The sequence below is a fragment of the Puma concolor genome, chromosome D3, assembly GCF_028749965.1.
Source record: "Puma concolor isolate L17-30 chromosome D3, mPumCon1.1.hap2, whole genome shotgun sequence".
In the NCBI taxonomy this organism is placed as follows: domain Eukaryota; kingdom Metazoa; phylum Chordata; class Mammalia; order Carnivora; family Felidae; genus Puma; species Puma concolor.
The window spans coordinates 77433019-77440586 of record NC_141678.1 but is presented as its reverse complement, the minus strand read 5'-3'; the positions used below and the strand labels follow the sequence as shown (position 1 = coordinate 77440586).

Below are 7568 nucleotides of genomic sequence, written 5' to 3'. Positions count from 1 at the left end.
TTTTTTCAACGTTTATTTATTTTTGGGACAGAGAGAGACAGAGCATGAACGGGGGAGGGGCAGAGAGAGAGGGAGTCACAGAATCAGAAACAGGCTCCAGGCTCTGAGCCATCAGCCCAGAGCCCGACGCGGGGCTCGAACTCACGGACCACGAGATCGTGACCTGAGCTGAAGTCAGACGCTTAACCGACTGAGCCACCCAGGCGCCCCTGTAACTATGTTTTTTTCCCCTTCCCTTCCCCCATGGTCTTCTGTTAAGTTTCTCAATCTCCACATGTGAGTGAAAACATAGGATATCTGTCTTTCTCTGCCTTATTGTGGCTGAATTTGTGAGCAGGGGGAAAATCCCAGCTAGCAAAAGGAAGATAGGCTGTCAGCATTCTGGTGAAGCTGTGATGTCCCAAGGGGGCCAAGGAGCACTAAACACTAGGTTGAACCCTCACAACAGCCTGCAGCAATTGTCCGGCGTGTGAAAATTTATAAAAATGTGTATAATCTGGGGCCAGGCAATGCATTCTTAGCAGCACGCAAAGCCTAAGACCAAGGATTTCTAACATTAGAGGATTAAAATGATAAAGTCAAAAGACAAAAAAAAAAAAAAAAAAAAATAGCAGTACAGAACTCGACTCCATTTCTTCCATTTCCAGAGCATTCCTCGAAATCAGGATTGAATAATTCAACGTGAAAATTAGGAAGGGATACGAATGCGGAGTTTACAGAAAACACAAGCCCATGAAAACACGGTCAACTTCACTCCTGACTGTAGAATGTAGATGATGTATCAATTCTCAGTGAGCAGCTAAGCAAAAATTAAAAAGCTGGTCAACATCCAGTATTGGTCAGGCCGCTCGCAGCCCGACCACTCTCAAACACTGTTGCCAGAAGTGTTGATGGTCTGCTTTTTAAAGGATAACTTGACAATATCTGTTAAAATCGGAAGTACCTCTCTCTTGGTCCAGTAGTTCTGTTACTGCAGATTTACCGCACAGATATATTCACAAAAGGACACGAAAACATGTATAGGAAAATATTCACCGCAGCACCGTTCATAAGAGCAAAAAATGGAAGCAAACTATCTATGGGAGACTGGGTAAGTAAATAATGGAGCCCTATGATATAACAACATAATAGTATAGCTATGTCATGTAATATTGTGCAGACATTTAAACCGAAAAACGAAAAGACTAGAAATCCGGGTAAGGATGATGACTAGTGCCGTGCTTCCCGAGTCCAAATGTATCAGAATACATTTGGTATAAATAAAAAGGATCCGAAAAAAATACTTAGGTGCATGTTGTGTATGTATTTATTTGGTGGAAATAGTTTACTTTTCCCTTTCTTCCTTAAAAGACACAAAGAACTTAACTGATGGCGGGCCTGTGGGGAGTGGGCTAGGGGCGAGGAGGTGGGGTGGGGGGCTTTTGCATTTGGGGTTTTACCTTGCTGTTCTTTAATTGCTCGGAGGGTCAGAAGCAGAGCTCCAAGGCCTCTGAACCTGGCAACAGATGCAGGAGGACAGGGTCTCTCGTCGGAAGCTGAGAACAGAGGCAGCGAGACATCAAAGAACTAGGATCTCTGTATAGACAAAGGCCGGTTGGGTTGATGTGAGAGGTCACGGTGAAGCTGCAAACACCAGCAGAGGTGACCTCCAAGTGGAAGCAGAGGGCTTTGACCCTCGGCAGTGCAGGGGCCGCTCAGAGCTGGAGTTAGGGGAGCTTTAACTTGATCCAAAAGGGAGGCAGACAGCTCAGCGTGTTAGCAGTAAGTGTCGGGGGCGTCAGGGGGATGTACTTGGAGGCCTGACCTAGTCCTGAGGTCATGAAACGGTTCGTCTAGGAAGCCATGTTTGGCATGAGCCGCTGAAGGAGGCGTAGGAATTGTCTAGGCAACAGCAGGGACTGGAAAGATACCAGGAACAGCATGTATGAACGTCTGAGACAGAGACCAGAAGGCGAGCCGATGGGGTTGGAGCAAATCCACTGGAAAAAGGCGCAGGATGAGGACACAAGGTAGGCAGGGTGCTCTCCCATGGGACTTGGGAAAGCAAAGGTTGGGGGTTCATCTTTATCCCAACAGCACTGGGAAGCTTTGGGCTTTTTCTGTTTTTTTTTTTTTTTTTTTTTTTTTCGCTTTTGTTTTTGTTTTTGCTCTGGGAAGCTTTTACAGGGTGTTCGTTTTACCAAGACAGGATCACTTAGCAGGGAGAAGAGGAGTGTGGGGAAGGATAAGAGAGCCGGTTTTGAGGCTCTGGTGAGGCCCGCTTGGGGGATGACAGCGGTGGGGACAAAAGAGCTGGTGCCACGTTGGGTGGAAGTTGATGGGTGTCCCTTGGGATCTCTACTTCAAGAGGATGGCACCAGGTAGCACGACTTCCGTTCCGAGCTGCCTTGCAATGTGCTCGTGGGGATGGGCACCAAACGGGAAGAGGGGGAAAAGATCCACAGATCTGAACACTGGTCGTGGGAGCTGCAGACTCTCTGAGACATCGGCCTGCAGCCCACATCCCCATCTGTGCTCCTGGCCTCCCTCTTCTCCCTGCTAAGTGATCCTGTCTTGGTAAAATGAACACTCTTTAAAAGCTTCCCAGTCGAGCCAGAATACACAGAGAGGGTGATTATTTTTACGCATCAGCACTAGGCTTCAGGGGTGACCGGCCACTAGAATGAGAACTGGTGCGTTCTGGGGGGTTAATTTCCTTTGCAGATATTGATTACATTGTCCCCCCCCCCCCCCATTTGAACCTCTTTCTTACTTTTCACCAAGCGTGAAGGACAGGACTTTCCCTCGGCAAAATTGTGAATTAGGAGAACCTGAGTCCCCCGGCTTTTGAAAGTTTTCTCCTGCCTTAAGTACATCATCCCTTCCGAGTGGCAGGCGTGGGAAGCCTCAGAGAGGCTGCAAAGGCCTGAAAAGCCACATGCACACCAAGCCTTTGAATATATGTGGGTGCTGTTGTGATTGATGACATCGGCATTTATTGCGATGTCCCACTGAATTCAACATAACTTTGGTCATTATGCATTGTCTTACTGATAGATTGGAAAAGTCTAACCTGTTATTATGTGGGTGGGGGGTTCTGTGGAATTTTTTTTTAAGAGGTCATTAGACTTAAGAACTAGTCTAGGGAGAAGGATCTGGTATAGTAGGCCGATGTGTTATTCATTCCGTAAATAGTTATTTCACGCTTCCTGTGTGCAGAGCACCATCCTGAGCCCTAGAGATACTCATGAATGAAACACACATAGCCTCTGTCCTCAAGAAATGTACAGTCTGGTGGGAGACACAGGTCAGTCAACAGCAGTTAGGGACTGGCACACTGGCGAAAAGCTGGTTTTAAGTAGCAGATTAGGTTGAGTTTTAGGACTCAGGGACGTGATGTCCTTCCTCCTTCCTCGGGGATATGGGTGTTGAAAGAGGATCCTTGAGAGGGGTATAAACATTAACACAAAGGTCTCCGTTCCTGCTGGTGGGATTCAGGAAAGCCATTTAAATAGCTAGACTGGAAGATAAATCAGAACCTTTGCTAAAAGAATAAAATATTGTCCAGAGTATACATGTTAATAACCAATATCGTCAATATACTACCCAGTTAGTGTCTGATATTGATTTATAGGCTGTGCCTGTGTGGGGGACTCTGTCTCCATATATTTAAAGATACACGTCTGAGAATTGCACCTGATGCTATTAGAATGTCAAAATAATGCTTATTGGGTCTGGAATGATGCTAGAGATTGGTGGCTATTAGCCGGTTGTTGGAATTTGGGCCTGACATGCACAGCAAGGAAAGCCCAGTGATAAAATTACCAATAATGGAAATAGAAGCCAAAACATTTTTTTTTTTTAATTTTTTTTTTTCAACGTTTATTTATTTTTGGGACAGAGAGAGACAGAGCATGAACGGGAGAGGGGCAGAGAGAGAGAGAGGGAGACACAGAATCAGAAACAGGCTCCAGGCTCCGAGCCATCAGCCCAGAGCCTGACACGGGGCTCGAACTCACGGACCGCGAGATCGTGACCTGGCTGAAGTCGGACGCTTAACCGACTGCGCCACCCAGGCGCCCCAAAACATTTTTTTTTTTTTAATGAAAAAGGATTTGGGACCTAGCTGGGTGGGAAGAGATAGCACGTGAGAGTAAAGCATCACGTGTTGCTGATGGTAATAATACATGGTGGGGGCTTTCTTACTTAGACCATCAAGATCCTTCCAAAATCATTGAAATCGTCCTGAAGGGTATTCTTCCTAATTGATATGACTCAAAGTGTATTTTTGTCGTTAACGATTATCGTGTTGGAAGGTATTCACAATACTCCCACTGGGGACCTATGTGCCAAGGCATGTGCTCCCGAGGGAGGCTCATCTGAGTACCATTAAGTCTGGCTTGATTGGGAGAAGCATCCAGGCTTTCCATAAACCTTCTGTGTCTGTATTCATCCATTGGGTTGGTGTCATAGCATACTTGAAGGTGAAGGAGAATGTTTCAACCAGTCATCGTAAGGCGGATAGGTCAATTTCTCTGAAAGTCATACAGCCTTGCTGTGAGGCATCCCAGATCAGTGGAGATCCGCTCTGGATGGTAGAGACTTTGCTTCGTGATGAGTTTCCCCCACCTGGCTGCCCTTAGTTTTCTCAGTGGTGACACGCAGAGACTGGTTGACATAAGCCTCCCGAAGCTCTAATATTGGGGTTTTCTGATTCAGTTACTCTGTGGCCAGTACATTGCGCCTCTCACCCTCTCCTCCTAGCTTTCCTTCTCCTCCCATGAATGTCGGTCGCATGGGGTGGCTGTATGTTTCCGGCCAGGTTGGGCAGGGAGGATTTGTCACAGAGAAGATCGAGATGCATTAGCATCCCTTAGCTGTTTGCAGACAACGGTCCGTCGCTCGGTCATTCTCTGTCGGGAAGACAAGCCGTATCTCCACCTGTCCCTCGGGAGGGACAAACAGCATCGGGCAGGTAAGGGGTCAGTTCTGGCCCCTGACACTTCACTCTGGTATCTAAACCGCGACGAAGCAGAGTGGATGTGCCTAGAAAATGGCCTGATGCCGAACAAGGGTAACAGCCAGCCTTGTCTTTAGAAAGCTAAAGAGAAGCCTGTCTTTGCTGACCAGAAGGCCAGAAGACAGGGGCCAGAGGCCGTTACAGGGGCTCCAACACATCAGACCACCTTTGCAGGCTGTAGTGAGGGGAGGGGGGAGGCAAAGACGGAGACCTCCTCTCTCAGACCTCGCGATCTTTTTGGACAAACCAGACCCGTGCCAGTAGAGAGAGCATTAATCATTGCTGGCACCTCTCCGGGCTGTATGCTAGAGAGTCAACAGGCTACCCGGGCGTGAAGATCAGCAAACCTGGGCAAGTGCCTATGAGCACTTGAGATTGACTCACGTGCTTGGATTTGACTTCCCCTCAATGACATGCAAACGTATCTTGGCACCAGCCTTAAGGTCATTGTGGATTCGGGGGCGTTTCTGCTGGCTTCACCCTGGCAGGACGGAGAGGTGGGTAGAGCTGGTCTCAGAGCTTCTCATGTCTCTTGTGGCAGCCACATTTCTTCTCCTGGGCAGCTCCCAGTGCCTTGAAGCTTCTCTACAGGCACCAGAAGCTTCTCTACTATCCACCCCACGCGGGCAACCCTCTTGCCTCTTGCCCACTGTGGAAATGTACTAGCTCAGGGCGCATGGCTGGCTTAGTCGATTGAGTGTCTGACTCTCAATTTCACCTCTAGTCATGATCCCAGGGTCATGGGATCGAGCCCTGTGTTGTGCTCTGTGTTGAGTGTGGAGACTGCTTAAGATTCTCTCTTGCTCTCTCTCTCTCAAGGAGAGAGAGAGAGAGACAGAGAGAGAGAGAGAGAAATCTAGCTTTATACAGTGTTGGCAAGGGTATGGGGAACAGGCACCCTCATCTACTGCTGGTGAGAATATAGACCAGTACGGATTGCAAAGCAAATTATCAGGTTTACAAAAGCCCATATCTTTTGACACAATTCTACTTTTACGAATTTCTCCTACAGATGTGCCCCAAATCGCAGTATTGCTCACATAGAAAAAGAGTAAAAACATACCAAATATCTATTAGAAAGACACTGGCCAAATAACATAATGTATATTCATAGAGAGAAATATTCTGGGGCCATTAAAATAATGTCAGATGTATTGGGGTGTGTGTGTGTGTGTGTGTGTGTGTGTGTGTGTTTAAGAAACCTGTGAATCAGTCTCAGAGATCTATTGTTCTGCTCAAAGTGTTACTGAGTAAAAAACCCAGAATGCTTGGCTGTGTGTATAACCTGTTTCCATTTCAGTAGAAAAGGGAAAAGAGTTAACTATGTCTTTATTTGTCTGGCAGGATGTCAGAGAAGTTGCTCGTGGAGGTTGCCAGGGAGGAGGACAAGAGATGCCTGGGGTTTGGGGAACGGTAGAGACATCTCGGCTAAGCCTTCATCTCCAGAGGCCCCTGGTAAGTTCCAGTATCTTGGCTGAGGGTATGACCCATCCATCCCTTAGCACTTCAAAGTAAACTGAGCATTGTTCCAGCAATAAAACAGAATGAGAAAGGATCAGATAGCAAATCTGGTAAGATTTCTGACACTACGGGGGGGTTGATATCAAATCGATGTGGCTCAAAACTGGAATTATAAAAGGCAGCATGCATCAGTTGGTGGGGGCTAGACGAAGAGAGGGCACATGGTGGGGTTACTGTGTATTTCCGTGGCATCCAGTGGCTCCCTGTTCCCTTCAGGGCACGCGGCTCCCAGGAATGTGTGTGGAAGAAAGAATCACCCTCAGAATTACAAAGAGAACCTGAATCTGGTTCTCTGCTCTGCCACTTACTGGCTGTGTGACATGACTAAGGCAGCTCTCAGGCACCCAAATGTCCTCATCTACAAAGTGGCTGTGGTGTTTGAATGAGACAGCATATGGCCAAGGATTTGTGCATGAGTATGTGAGCGAAATCTGTGCCCAATGGAGACAAGCGTTTCTCTACTTCTCCCCCTTTCCATAGGCTTTTGGTTTTTCCCTCTGGTTTAAGGATATTAAATCACTAGCACCTTTTATTGTAAGCTGTCTTCTTTAGAAGTTGGTGACACGTGGCTACCAACTTTGTTTTAGAACACGGTAACACGTGTTTTCCCTCGGCTGGCACCGATGCCCCCTTCGTCTACTGTGTACCCCAAGTTGATGATGTCTGTTTCCTTGCTCTTTTGTTCATTACCCTCTTTTGCTAAATGGATGTAATCTGCCCTTCTCTTTCCCAGCGTAGGGGAGATGCTTATCTCTAACTGGGTGGCTGCTTTGAACCTTCACTGAAAGTGGGACCCCACGTCCCATTCCCAAGACAACCATTGTTAGTTCTCCTGTAGACTATGAACATAGACACGTGCATGTATGGTTTCACCATCTTTTAAATACAAATTGACACCATAGTATCTAGTATTCTGAACCTTGCTTTTTTATTTCACAATGTATCTTCAAGATCACTTTGTATCAGTGCACAGAGAGACTCTTGACTCTCTTTCTTTGGTTGAGTAATAGGACGTTGTGAATTGTTAAAGGAGTTGGAGTTTTACAGA

At 46.9% G+C, this 7568-nt stretch overlaps 1 long non-coding RNA gene across 1 annotated transcript; it reads left to right on the top strand.

Annotated features, from left to right (window-relative positions):
* Window positions 1-1717: 1717 nt before the first annotated feature.
* LOC147575644 (uncharacterized) lies at window positions 1718-7044 on the top strand. Its single transcript, XR_015242757.1, has 3 exons — window positions 1718-2009; window positions 6344-6454; window positions 6737-7044. It is a non-coding gene; the product is annotated as an uncharacterized LOC147575644 (long non-coding RNA).
* The last annotated feature ends 524 nt before the right edge of the window (window positions 7045-7568 follow it).